Genomic DNA, 14,715 nt, shown 5'->3' on the forward strand with positions numbered 1-14,715 from the left:
CACACTGTAGGCTGAAGCTCTTCTTTCCTGCTGTGGATTCACACTTACAGTCAATGCATCCTAAATACACAGGCGCCTGGGCAGCAGTAACCAGGCTCAAAGTGCAGCTTGGAAGTAGAATGAATGGGTGCAGCTGACTGGGAACTGATGGATGGGGTACATGGAGAGTCTTGGATGACTCTCAGGGAGTCCGAGTGGTGGGACAGATGAGGTGGGTTGACAAAAAATGGGGGAAGAAGAGGCTTGGGGTGGCCCTGCCAGTCTGATGTGAGTGCCATTATACATCCACGCATCCAGGAGGGAGGCCGGAGGTCGCGCGTTACCCTGTGTTCCCAGAGTACCGCGAGCGAGCTTTTCCCAGCGTCATCGTCCCACAGTGACAACAGAGCATCTTCATCGTTTCCTGGGACTACATCTGCCTCCTCCCAGCCCATGAGCTTCTTGAGGGCAGGCACCAAGGCGTTCATCTTTATGCCTTTGGCCCCGAGCCCTATACCTGTGAACCCTCAGAAAGTGACTCCTGAACAGAGAGACCGCCCTAGGGCTGTGGTGGTTCTCAGGCTCTGGAGCCAGATGGGCTCTGGGTTCAAATGATGGGTCTACTGTTTATTTGCTATGACTGTGGATAACTGATCTCACTTATCTGGGTCTCAGTTCAGGCACCCACAAAATGGGTATGATAATAATTCCTCTATCGCACATATTTTAAGGATTAATTGAAATCATTCACGTTAAGTTCCCAGAAGAGTTCCTGACATACGGCAAGAGCCCAAATAACATAACACATTAGGTTAAAACAGGTTAAATTTGCCATTTAAAAAACATTTTTATTGAGGTGAAATTCACGTACCATAAAATTCATCCATTTAAAGTAATTCTATGGTTTTAGTATATTTCCAGAACTGGACAGCTACCACCACGATCTAATTTTAGAATATTTTTGTCCTCCTCAAAGGAAGCCTGATACGGTTCAGCAGTTGCTCCCCGTTCCCACTCCCACTCCCACCCACCCAGAGCCAGCCACTGACCTATTTTCTGCCTCTAGATCTACCTATTCTGGATACTTAACAGAGTCATGGAATTTGTGATCTTTCGTGCCTCTTCCACTCAGTGTGATGTTTTCAAGGTTCATCCTGTTGTAACGTGTCAGTATTTCACTTCTTATTGCTGAGTAATACTCCGTGGTATAAATATGCCAGATTTTGTTTATCCAGTCATCAGCTGATGATTGTTTCCACTTTCTGGTTGTTATGAATCATGCTGCTATGAATAGTCGTGTAAGTTTTTGTGTGGATGTGTGTTTGCATTTCTCTTGGGTACATAACTAGGAGTGGAATTGCTGGCTCCTACGGTAACTCGAGGTCACTCGGTCACTCTGCTTAATACTTTGTAGAACTGCCAGACTGTTTCCCAAAGCGATTGCTCCATTTTACACGCCAGCAACAACGTCTGACACCCAGTTTCTCACCGACACTTCTCATTACCATCTTTCTGACTATGGGCAGCCTAGTGAGTGGGAAGTGGTTTCTCACTGTGGTTTAGATCTGCCTTTCACTGATGACTTATGATATCAAGAGTATTTTCATGTGTTTATTAACCATTTGTATGTTTTGCTTGGAGAAATGTCTTCAAATCCTTGGCCCATTTTAAAATTGGGTTGTCGTTTTATTATTAAGTTTTTCTAAAAGTTCTTTATGTATTCTGGATGCCAGTCCCTTATCAGATATATTATTTGCAAATATTTTCTCCCCTTCTGTGGATTGTCTTTACACATTTTTAATGATAACATTTGCAACACCAAATTTTTAATTTTGATGTCAAATTCTCATTTCCTTTTGTTGATGGTGCTTTTGGTGTCATATATAAGAAAACACTGCCTAATCCAAAGTCATGGAGATTTCCTCCTATTTTTTCTTCTAATAATTTTCTAGTTCTAGTTTCTAGTTTGGGCCTATGATCCATTTTAAATAAATTTTTGAGTATGATGTATTAAGGTGTCCAACTTTGCATGTGGGTAGCTGGTGGTCCCAGCACCATTAGTTGAAAAGATTATTCTTCCTCCCATGGAATTGTTTTGATAAACTTCCATTTTTGAAGGTCACACAGGGCCAAATACAGATAATTTTATAGGGTACAATTTAGTTGTATTACAGTATTAATGTAAGTGAAGCAAAATGAGAAGTAGCTGCAGTTTATTGTTTTGCCACCAGATGGCAGAAGTCTCCCAGATTTATGATCCCTCTCTGGGCTGAAAGTGAGAACGGGTATGAATCAAATACATCAAGTATTCACCATAATAGTGGTTCCTTGTCTTTCTCTAACCTGATACTTCTGATGCTGGCTACCCCAGTGTTGTAAATCTCAGTCCTTTATTTTTTTAGTTAGCTTAAACATGGCATTTTCTGTTCTCAGATGGAGAGTGAGATGGGATGGAAATCATGGTTTAGGTTCCCCGAGTATCTTCAAAATAGAATTTGACTCATAAACACTCAGTTATGAAAGTACTACAACTTCATTATAGAAACGTGGAACCTGTGATCAAGCTGTTCTCAGCCATCAAAAAGCCTAACGGTGCACTCAGATAAGGATATGTCTTAGGTAGGATGGCAAAGTGACACCCATCCCTGTACCGGGAGCCCCATGTTACCAACCCCAGGTCTGTGTTATGGGGTCTGCTTAACTGCCTAGATCTGCCTAGACCACAGCACATCCCTGGCACACCAGGGGCAGAGAAGGAAGAAATGAAAGTATGAACCTGAAAGCCTTACCTTCCTTTCAGGAATAAATACCTTCTGCTCTGGCTCACTGGCCCCTCTTGCCTGTTTCTCAAAGTATCAGTAGTTCTGAATTCCCAAAACCTACCCCGGAGGAGCACTGCTGCTTCCACACCTCTGCTTCCTGGCTGAACGTGGGGTCGAAGGGCCACCTTTGCCTCCCAGTTCCCCTAGAGACCGCAGGTCTGCTCTGTGAATCCTGTCCACGGGGCCCACTCCATGTTCTGCAGTTTCCATTCGTTTATAATACATTGCTGCTTTCAATTTTTCACCAAAAAAACAAAAGCGCCTAATGGAAACATGCATTTACACACCATGTGCTTGCATGGCTCCACTGAAATGACACATGTTCTTCTCTTTTGGCAGCTTTTATTTTGGTTCATTGTAGTAAAAAACAATGCAATCTCTTTGTTGATCAGAAGCACTAATTGATAGTTATGAATGATTTTGACTAATAAAAACAGGGCAATATAATGTTATGTAATAAGTAACGGGGAAATAAAGAGGGCAGGTTTGGAAGCCTGTGCTGCAATGATGCATTTTAGGCAGGTGACACGTGTGAGCAGCTGCCACCTTTCCCTCCCCAGTTCCCCCGCCCCGGCACGCCTCCCCCATGCTCCCCACAGCCTTTCTGGCAAGTCCTCAGGCCCCTCCCCTCTCCCACACCTCCTACCCGCATCTGTGGGCTCTGAACCCTAGCATCAGAGTGGACTGTGCACCTCCTTTTCTCAGCACCCACTGACCAGACTGTCCCGGGGGAGCTGCCGGGGTCGGGTGCAGGAACGGGGCAGCAGCGGGAAGCCCCAAGGCCTAGCTCAGGCCGTGCTAACCCGAAGCTAGTCTTTCAACACTCTGGGAGCTATTACCGTCTGTCCGTCAGCAGCTTCAAGGAGCCAGCAGTGATGACCTGGACCCATTCAGGGAGCAGGCAAGGGGAAGGGGTCCCCACTTTGATGTGAGCTACAAGGTCAGGGAGGGAGCAGGAGGTGAGGGCCGGGCTGGGGTGGGGGTGGGGAGGGGCGGCTGCTGGAGGCCATCTCCTCCCCCATCCAGGCGTCAGGCTCGTCTTCCTCACCCCTTTCATGTCTCCTTCTCTGGGGCCAGGCCTCTGGGCTGCTCTGGGCTCCCTGCCCCACACCTCCAGCCAGTGTCCCAAATGTGGCCCCTACGGCTGGCCCACACACCCTCCTTGGACGGGTAGGGAGGGATGGTGGCCAGGGGAGCACCTGGGGTGGGGACCAAACCCACCTATTTAATTTGTCATTGATTCTAAGGGCCAGGTGGTAACGGTTTCATGCATGAAGCACCCAGCGTGAGAGTCAGAGAAGAGAATCTTCCCTTAAGAACCGAGATCCCAGGGCTGGGAGGGGCCTCGGCGGGGGGGAGGCGGGTGGGCAGCCTCTACCTCCAGCTACAGGCAGCTGTCCAGCTGGCCTTACACACTCGCACTGCCGGGAGCACCGTCTCTGGAGGTTCCCACCCTCGTGGGGTGGGGGGGAGAAGATGAGAGAACAGGGAGGGAGGGAGATGGACAGAAGGACAGATGGGGGAGAGCCCCAATGGCTGCCCCAGAGTCACACACGCACACACGCACGCACATGCACCCCAGGGCCTCCGAGAGCCAGGCCTGAAAGGCTGCCAGCTCATCCTGGCCCAGCCGGGGAGTCTGGCCTTGTTCCTGTCTAAAGTTACAGAATTTTCCAGAAGTTTCCCCGTTTTTTTTTCCTCTGGAGTTATAAACCAGATTTCTCCTGTCCCCCTACTTCTCTGGCCTACAGAAGAAAAGCCAAAGTGGGGAAGCAAGCAGGCAGAGGGCCTTTGGCCACACGGAAGGCTGACCCGTCCCTCCCTCCTACTCCGAGCTCCCGGTCCCTGACAGTGACAGTCGCTGGAACACCCAACCCGTGTGGCCCACGCGGAGCCTGTGCGTGTATTAGCTTATTTAAAGCCTCCAGTAACAGCCTTGTGAGGAATAATACGCTGTTCTTCCAAGTTCTGGCTCCTGTTTTACAGGTGAGACCCACACAGCCCAGAGTGGCCACTGCCTGAGGTCACATCCAGCTCCACAGCAGAACGAGGTTCTGACCGTCTGTCTCACCTTGGAGCCCTTGCTCTTTGCCTGCATCTCACCAGCCATCCAGGTGTCCAGAGATGAACAAAGAAGCCCCAGGTGTCCTCTTCCGGCCTCCCCACATCCCAGTCAGATGGACAGCGGCCCAGAAGGGAGCGAGGTGTGTGCTTGGAACAGGAAAGAGCTTCTCATAGCGGAGGAGGATTCAGCTGCGTTATTTTCATCCTGCTGATAGCTAGCGGGGCCACAATCTCTCTGGGCCTCAGTGTCCTCACCTGTAAAATGGGTAGAATGAGGCAATGTCTATGATCCCAGTCTCCAGCTAAGACAGTCCCTGAGACCTCTCTTAGTTGCAGGACCCTGAGTCTGATTATGCTGAGAACACTGATTTGGAAGAAGAAATAATGCCCTCGGCCCCTTGCCTGGAACCCACAAGTTTTCTGCCTAAGAACCTTCCACACGTAAGAGGGCAGTGTGATAACTCGATATTTGGGTCCGACCTAGGAGTCTTGCCTGTCTTTGGAGGTTAAGCCTCACAGACGGGTCCTGGGGACACAGGGTCCTTACCATTCTGCCCAGCACCTGAGCGGGGAGGCACAGGCCCCACCATCCTGGGCAGTGAGCCAGCACGCCCACCGCTGCTGGGCAGGGTCATCAGAGCAAGAACGACTCGCTTACATTGCGCACTTACAGTGTACACCGTGCTCTGTGCTTTATCTTACTGAGCGTGAGCTCAGTAAATCCTTACAACAGTAGGTATTCTGGAGACCAGGAAATTGAGTTAAGAAAATGGCCAGCGGCCGGCAGCTCGGAAATGAGGGGGCTGAGATCTGTGCACAAATCTTATCCATCATGCTCTCCTGCGGCCGGATTTCAGGCGCAGTCTTAGATTTCCACCAACTTTTCTGGAGAGGAGGCGGGTCTCAGGTTAGGCTCCGTGAGCATGTTTAGTATGTTCACTGAATAGTACGTTTTCTTAGAGTTCCCCAGGGGATGAAGAACAAACCTAGCCACACCGTCTTCACTGCCATTTAGGGGAGAAGTAGGAAAGGAAGGAGGGGTTGGGGCCTCCCCACTTCGAGGAAGACGCGTCCCAAGCTGGACATGGGGGGAGCCCGGCAATGACCGAGAAGTCAGAGCTCCAGGAGCGAGTGTGAGGAGCCCTCAGGGTCGCTCAGGAGACCGCCCTGAGAACAGGGTGGGAACGCAGGGGTTTCCCAAACTGGACGGTCCACCAAAGATGGAGCTGTAGACTATCTCGCGAGACACCCCCAGCCAAAACACCCAGCCTGGGAGTGGGCGGATCCGAGGGAGGGCACAGCACCATGGGGGGTCCCCAAAGGGCCTTGGATCCCTTGAGGAGTGTGGGGTGACTTCAAGGTGCTGGCATGAAGCCCGGACTCTTGGATTCCTGATTTGAAGGCCAGAAGCCCAGGACACCAGGGCTGAGGGCACCCTCTGAGATCTGGTATCAGTTCCTCTCCCTGTCCCGAAATCAGAGGGGGAGGGTGGAGGTCGCTTTATCAAAAGCTTTCTCTCCTTCCCAGCCTCCAAGCAGGTTCCCCCAGCGCCCAGCGTCACTCATCCCTGGGCAGTTTAGCTGCCACCAGTGCTGCTATTTGGTGCAGGGAGAGGGAAAGGGGAGGCAGGGCAGGAAGGAGAGCAGAGGGCAGGGCCCTGGGGCGTGGGGGACACTGGTAGCTTTGTCTCCCAGGTCGCCTTGGAGGGAGGGAGGGTGGGGGTGAGTGGCGCCCCACACGCTACGCGGCAGCAGCCCTGTGTCTGGGTCAGGGAATTAAGCTGTCCTCACCTCCCCAGCATGAATAAGGCCTGGGGGGCTCTGACAAGAGCTGTCAGTGCTGGTGTCCTGTCCCAGCAATCGCTGACAAGGCCAGGCAGCTCAGGGCGCCTGGGAAAGGACTGGAAGAGCAGGGCCCAGGGCTCGCCAGGGGAGGGGTGCAGACAGGGACACAGCAAACTTTGTGCGCACCTGACGAGCACTGGCCATGGACAGCTTCCCGTCGGGGGTTCTGTCCCTGACCTGCCTCCCCACACCTGGAATTTGCACACGATGTTCGCCCCCCACCATCCTCGTTCCCCGCAGCCCCAGCCCCTCCACTGTACCCCTTCAATCCTGCCGCAAATCTAGCAGGTCTAGCCTCGCCATCACGCCTCTTACAGCTCCTCAGCGGCTTCCGCCCTTTCCCAGAAGACCCTCGCGCTGCGTCCACGCACCTCTCTGGGGCGGAGCCTCACCTCGCCCCGCCCCCTCCACTCACCTGTCACTCAAACGGGGCCTCACTGCTAGTCTTGCCTGTGTGGCCCATCGCCCGCCCCTCCTTCCGGCCTCAGGGACCACCACCCAGCCCGCCGCAGGTCTCTGGGTCCTTCTGCTCGGTCCGACGCCCCTGCCCCGTCACGCAGCCTCCTCTGTGAGATGTGCATCCCCATCGGACGCTGCCCTCCGTGGGCTCAGGGAGGGAGGGTTTACTGAAAATCTACAACGTGCCAGTTGCTGAAGTAGGATTTTTCATGCCTTCTTCCTCATTTAATCATCCCAGGAGTCCTCCTTTTCTAGAGGAGGGAACTGGGGATCAGAGAGGTAGACAGTCAGCCCAGGACTCACAGCGCATCGCCGGCTTTGCGGGATGACCTCCCTTCTCCACGCCCCCCTCCTCCTCAGGGCCCTGCCTAAAGGCCTTGGGCGCTGGCTGCCAAGTGCAGGCGGTGCTAGGCTGTTGCCCGGCAGTTGTCTGCATTTGTAAATGCCTGGGTCTAACAGACGTTTTTTGCTGCACGCTCTCTACCCCAGACTTGGGCTAGTTTGGGGGCTGGACTTACCCAACGGGGTGTGTGCAGCGTTTCTGGGAGGTCACCTGTAGGCCTCTGGGCCACTGCTCTCCAGCAGCTATGGGGCCAGGGCTGGAAGGAGGAGGGGCGGGCGTGGGCGTGTGTGGGGTGGGCTGTGGGGTGAGGAGGGCGAGGCGGAGGGGCCTAGGTTTAATGAGGTGACTGCCACTTGTAAATGAAACAGAAGGCGGCGCAGCTTGGGTGAACTGTGACCTCTCCTGTCCATCTCGCCTTTCAGCGGGAGCTTTACGAGGGGCCGCCTCCCTCGGGAGGGACCCACCGCAGCCGGGGGATGCTCGGTGGGGAGGAGAGAAGGCGGGCTGGGCCCGAGGCGCAGTCTAGAATTCACTGGAGCCCAGGACCTCGGGCCTCTCTGAGAGCAGCTTTGGAAAACAGAAGGGTGGTGGGGCTAGATTTGAGAGAAATAGATGGCAAACCTGGAGACGTCTAAAAATGCAAATTCCAAGGCCCCATATCCAGAGTTTCTGCTTCAGTAAGCTCGAAGTGGGGCTTGGAAATCTGTATTTTTGAAAAGCTCCCACAGTGATTCTTAAACACAGCTGAGTTTAGCAACCACCATCTGGGACACATGGAAACGTCCACTGGCCAGAATCATCAGCTCACCCCACCAGGAAACGCCGATTCTCAGGGATGATGTTTGGCTTCGTGTCCTGGGTGTCCCCATGCCTCAGACACTGTGCTCAGTGTTCTACAGCCATCGCCCTTCGGGGCTCCACATAATTCTGCAGGGTAGGTGGCATCCCCTACATTTCACAAATGGGACAGGATGAAATGGTTTGCCCAAGGGGACACAGAACGGAGACTGGAAAATGTTTCTACCTGACTCCAGGAGTCCTCGTTAAGCAGATACTGTTTCATTGCCTGGTGGACCCATGTAAATGTCGCCATCAACACTGACATATCCAGTGTGTGGGAACCAAGAAATCATTGTCTTACTGCATCTTAAATATACTCCCAGGGCCAGCTTTGGACTCCATGAGTGAACCCAGTGCCACGGGGCAGAGACACTTGTCTTGTTAATGACAGCCTCCCCAGTGCTGAACACAGGCCTGGCTTGTAAGATATACCTAATCGGCACTCGTCAAATGGGTGGTAAATATTGTCAGAAAGGAAAAAATAGGAAAGATCCTCAGTGCAAAGTTAAGGCAGCCCCTTCTACATTGGACGCCCCTTCATAAAACAAAAGATTCTTTCCTTTCTCTTTTGAGCAAAGGAAGTGGGTTTGGCTGACCAGGACCTGCTCTGGGGAGGGTGTGTGTGTCACTGCTGCAGGAACGGAAGGAAGTCCCCTTCCCTCCTGCCTGCACCATGAGGGCAGGTTTCAGGGGGGTCCACCACGCTCAGTGCCGTCTTCTGGAGAGAGGGGCCCTGCCTAGAGTGATGTGTTGGCAGCTTTGGTGTAATGTCACCAGTGCTTCATTCATTCAAAAATTACTTTTCAAAAAGGATCATTTCTGAATATGAAAATGAATATGTGTGTGTACGTGCATGACTGGGACATTGTGCTGTGCACCAGAAATTGACACCTTGTAACTACAGTACTTCAATTATTAAAAAAAGAAAAAAGAAAAAGAAAAGGATCATTTCTGGAGCTTCTCCTGTTTGCCAGGCACTAGATGCAGAAAGTGGGAAGGACCTGGTCTGGGATGTTAAGGAGCAGGGCGGGCAGGGAGCTGGTGAAGGGCAGAAATGAAATGTGAGGGGCTGGGGCTTCTCAGCCTGGGGAGGAGGAAGAAGGCTACTGACTGCAGGGCTCCGTGGGAAAATCACCGCTGCCTTCAGAGATTTGCAGAAGAGGCCTGGGGCGCTCCTGGCTGAGGACAGATGACACAGGAGGCACTCAGCTTGGAGCGGTGGCATATAGATTTGCAGTTAGCATTACTCAGGAAATGCTGACTCATTTCTGGAGTTAAGATCAGGGCTGATGAAGAAGGGCCGGACTCCATCAAAGGCATCTCTTACCTAAATCTCAGGGCAGTTCATCGGGCACGAAGGGAGGGGGTAATGTTTGGGCCTTTGCAGAGGACTCATGGTCCTGAGAGTGTAGGGGGAGGAGTCTGGACAAGAGAATCCAGGTGGGAGGTGACCCAAGTTGGCATCCGAACCTGCAAGGGAAACATCTGCCTTCTCAGTCTTTCCTTGACCTGGAGCCCTGGGGAAATAGCAGAATGAGCTTGAAGAGACATCTTACCAGTTTCCCTGGGCCCTCCACTCTCTTAGGAAGAGGAGGAGGAGAAATTGAACGGCAGGATTAGAGATCTCAGACACTGGGCTCTGAGAGTCTGCTTATACTGGTAAGCTTTGTCATTTCCTTCCTCAGAAGTCAGAATTCGATGAAGGAGATCTTAGAAATCCAAAAGCCCAACAATTTCAGTGCATAGATAAAGAAACCAAGGCCCAGAGAGGTGAAGAGACTCACCCAAGGTCACAGAGCCAGTTGGTGGCAAGGCTGATCTGGAACCCAGCGCCCTCTCCGTATCACTCCCGTGCCGCCCTACTCCCTGCATGGGGCAATTTAGAGCCACGGGAGCCAGGACGTTTAATGGTTGTGGATGTGACTGCAGCCAGGGACTTCTCACACCCGGGGTGAAGCCCAGCTGAGAACAAACATGGGAGTGCCTGGGACAGCGGCCGTCCCCCTGCCCTCCCTGGAGGCGGTGAGAGCTGTGAGTTCAACAGCAGCGCGAGGCATCTTGTTCGGATTTTCTCGGCTGGGCGGTCCTGGCAGCAGCTCTTCATTTCCTGTAAAGGAATGAGTGTTTCATCTCTGAGCTCGGCCTCACTGGAAATGGGGTGGGAGTCGGGGCAGAAAAACTGAATCCCCAAAAGTAGAGTCCCTTCTCCCCATCCTGGGCGCTCTGACAGGCTGATGGTAGCCACATAGCTGAAAGCACGGGGCCCTATCCACGTGGGCTCTGGGCAGATCCAAGGCTGGAGGACGGGAGGCAGAGCAGGGCCACTCCCTGAGGCGTCCGCCCAGCCTTGGGCTCATAGTAAACAGCCTGGGTCTTCCCTGTTTCATCTGAGACCAGCCGGAGGGGAAAACTCATTTCCCGGCCATGCTCCATGTTGCATCTCACTTCAGCCTCCTTGGTCCACCAGGTCTGGGTTCGGTGCCCTTCTGGATCCTTACGCCCACCGTGACCCCTGCTGCTCTTGTTTCTAGCCTCATCAACTGTGGCATCGCCTGCCTTCCTGTACGCATCTGCCTGCCACCCAGACTCTGACAGGGAGGTGTCCCTGTAATTAAATGAGAAAGGTGAGATGGGGTGGAGGAGGGAGAAACCTATACCTTTGTGGTTGTGGCTGAGGCCTGAGGTCCCATCTGGTCCCAAGAGGCCTCTGGAGCAGGGATGACCCTTTGGAAGGAGCCCAGAGAGGTCCAGGATGCCAGGCCTTTCTCTCCCCAGCAGGCTACCCCTTGGCAAGGCAGTTCCCAGTGAGGGAGGTGGGTGTGAGCCACCAGCCCCCCAGCGTTCCCGGGAGATGGGGAACAGGTCTGTTAGCCTTGAAGAGGGGCTCTGGGCCAGGCCCCACTGTCTCACCTTGAAGATGGAGACGTCTTGAGTGCTGTGGTAGCACACTGCATGTCACCTGACACTTCAGAGCCATCCACAACTATTCATAGGGGTAAATGAAACATAGCATGTTGAGAGCCTTTTCTTCTCTGGCTAAAAATGCCAGGTCCTTCGAACATTCCTCACATAATGTAATTTTCCGTGCTCGCCTTGACCTGGCTTTTGTCTCCTTTGAGTCTATTCCTCCTAAAATGTGACCTCCAGAACTTATAGCAGCTCTCCAGAGAGGACTGGCCCACGAAGCCAAGCCATCCCATCTCCAAATCTAGACGCTGCTTTTCTAGAATGTGACCTGAGATTTTTAGCAGCTACAGAGAACTCAGCCTCCTGTTGTGACTACAGCTTCCTCGGATCTGAAAGTTTTTCTTCCCAGATACATACTGCTGGCTTCCCTGCCTTGCCCTCATAAAACTCTGTGTATGTGTGTGTGTGTGTGTGTGTGTGTGTGTGTCACAGAGGGAGGAGAAAGGGAGGAATCTAAGTGTAAGATCTTGCATTTATTCTTATTAAATTTTATCTTGACTGACTTGCTCTATGGGTCCAACCTCCTGAGACCTGGATTTTTTTTTTACTGAGAGGTTTTCCGCTGCCCTCAGACTCTCCAAAATTGCTGATATGTGTGCTCTGTACTTAGCACGTGCCAGTAAGAATCTAATCACTTTACGTGGATTTTTTTTTCATTCTCCCTTTAACCTTCACAACAACCTATGAGGTAGGAACTTTTATTGGCCTTATTTTATAGATAAAGAAACAGAGTAGAGAGATTAATTCATTTTCCCAAAGTTGTGAGAGTTAACTGATCGTGGAGCAGGGATGAGACCCCATCTGTCTGACTTCAGCATGTGCTCTTAACTCCACCGTATGTAATTCCCATGTTCTCATCCAGCTCATTCACGAAAACGATGGGAAGGAAAAACTCGGGGACAATACGGTCGAGGAGGTGAACATGGAAAAGCATGTATCAGCAGGGAGCTGCCTGTGTCAGAGTGAGGATTCTAATGTGAAGGGAGGTCACATCGTCTGTCCCCACTGTTTCTTGTCACACTTACCCATTTGCAAGGGACCTAGGAATCCCCTGGAACAGAACTCAGATATCTCCAGTGATGTCCAGATCATCTATGAATCTATAAATGCAGGGAGGCAAAATGAGACAGGAAAAAAACACTCAAAGCCAGAAGTATTGACCAGGGCCTTTGCACATGCAGTTCCCTTTACCTGGACCGTCATTGACACTCCTCCCAACCCCCACCCCAACCCTTTGTTTAGCCAGTTTCTACGAATCCTTCAGTCTCAGCTCATATCACGCTTTCTAGAAATCCTCCCCTGATTCCTCAGATCATTTGGCCCACTTGGTATGAGTTTCTGCAGCACCTTGTCCACCTCCGAAATGCCCGGCACACCTGGAGGGCTCACTCCTTGTCCGGCTTCTGTGAGACTGTGAGTTCCATGAAGGCAGAGACCTTACCTGTCCTGTTCTCTACTCTGACTCACCTCCAAGCCTAACCCAGAGCAGGTTCTTCTTAGAAAATCAATGAACAGATTTTGAAAACAGCAAGTGGAGGCAGAGGGAGGGAGGCAGCTGCCCAGTCTATCCTATGCCCCCCTGGCCCTGCCGCTCATCCCCACCGTCTCTCCCATGCCTCGCCCCCATCATCAAGGGCTTTCCTTGATGTTCATTTGAACTGGTTTTCACCATCAGCTAATGTGAACAGGAAGGGAGGGCCCACAGAGCTCAGGTCGGTCCTGGCCCGGGGCACAGCCCTGCTCAGGGGATGCAGCCAGGCCTTTCTTCTGCTGCCGGATATTTGGTGCTTTATGCCTCAAGCCTGCCAGCCTGGCCCGACTGTGACTCAGATATTTTTGTCTGCCAGAGCGAGTCACTGTTGGGAAGGTTTTAAAGATGGCATTCAAATCACAGCCATTCTCCAGTGACTCTGAAAGTGAGAATGGGCCTTGGAGAAATGGGGTGTCACTGCCCTGAGAACACAGCATCCTGGGAGTTACCGCCGCGTGGATCTGCGGCTCCATGTGGCTCTTTTTTCTGATCACAGCCTCCAGAATGAGGCCGAACCTCCCAGGTCCTCTTTGCATCCCGCTGGAGCAGTGTCAATTCCCCAAATAAAGGGAACAAAGGAACCCTGATTATGTGCTTAACACAGAAAGTGGAGATTGCTGGCGACCTGACACTTGTGTTGCTTTTAGAGTCAGTTGGTGCTGATTCTTCACTCTGCGGCAGACAGTGTATTGCTTGCTGTCTCATTTATCCTTACAGCTCGGTCACAGGTGGAGTAAGGGTCACTATCTCCATGTTGCAGTTGAGGAAACTGAAGTGTAGGGAAGTTATACGTGGCCAGTCCAGACTAGCTTCCTGATCTTTGCTAGATCCTAGGCTCTCTCGGCTAGTCCCCACTGTTAGCGGCCTTGGGGCCACTGGGTGTGGAATTTCCCCTGACCGGGGTAAGACACAGAAGGAGGCAAAAGCAGGCATGTAACTGATGTGGGGAGCTGGCTGTTTCCTTCCTCGGCCACGTGAATATTTTCCAAATCTGGGGAGCCATCTGTTGATGATGTGAGAATCGGGCAACTTCCACTCTCATCCCGAGCTTGGCAGCGATGGAAAGTGAGTGCAGAAAGAGCCCTTGTGTGTCATAAAGGAAATTTAAGCCGTATGTTTCTCATTCATTGACTCTTAAGTCATCAAAATGTTGGTTTTAAAGAAGCTTTTGATGTCCAACCCGCTTTCTGCTTTTTTTTATGGGGGAGAGAGAGAGGAAGTCACGATTCTTTAGCTGTAAATCGCCCGGCTTGGGGGAAGCTGGAGATGGTCCAGGACCCCAGATACCGGCAGGATGGAGGAACCTCCAGGCAGCGGTCTTATTTAGGAACTTGGACAGAGACACTCACTCTCATCCAAAAAAAAATGGACGTTGAATACTTAGCGTCGGGCATAGTAACAAGTACCAGGTAAACAAATCACGGTTGTCGTCCGTAAGTTTAGCAGAAAGCAGGAGGACAAACAGCTGAATAAGTGGCCCTTCTGTTCCTCTGCGCACAGTCACCTTCTGAAGCTGTGGCGCCAGGCAGCAATGCTGCTGTGAAAGAACCGGAGAGGGCACGAGGGCCCGAGGTTACCTGCGCAGAGGACACCGGCCCGGAGCTGGGGTGGGATCTCGGCTGGCTTGCTCTGGAGCTCCTGTTCGTAACGTCTGCTGCCCCCAGGGCAGGAGGTGCTACCTAGGCAGGGAGAAAGGGACAGAACTCTCCAGGCGGAGGAAGCCACCCCTGAGAGGGCCCCCAGCAGGGAAGGACATGGCACCTGTGAGGAGCAGAAAGGCCAGTGTGGGGAGCACAGGAGAGGGGCCCAAGGTGAGGCTGGAGAGGGGGCAAGGGCCAGACTGGAGGGCCTTGGGGCCAAGGCAAG

At 52.3% G+C, this 14,715-nt stretch overlaps 1 long non-coding RNA gene across 1 annotated transcript; it reads right to left on the reverse strand.

Annotated features, from left to right (window-relative positions):
- Window positions 1–4,461: 4,461 nt before the first annotated feature.
- Window positions 4,462–10,260, reverse strand: LOC140691081 (uncharacterized). The gene is made up of 2 exons (XR_012066539.1): window positions 10,136–10,260; window positions 4,462–5,120 (listed from the first exon to the last, which is right to left on the reverse strand). It is a non-coding gene; the product is annotated as an uncharacterized lncRNA (long non-coding RNA).
- Window positions 10,261–14,715: the final 4,455 nt, after the last annotated feature.

The sequence above is a fragment of the Vicugna pacos genome, chromosome 33 (assembly GCF_048564905.1).
Source record: "Vicugna pacos chromosome 33, VicPac4, whole genome shotgun sequence".
Lineage (NCBI taxonomy): Eukaryota > Metazoa > Chordata > Mammalia > Artiodactyla > Camelidae > Vicugna > Vicugna pacos.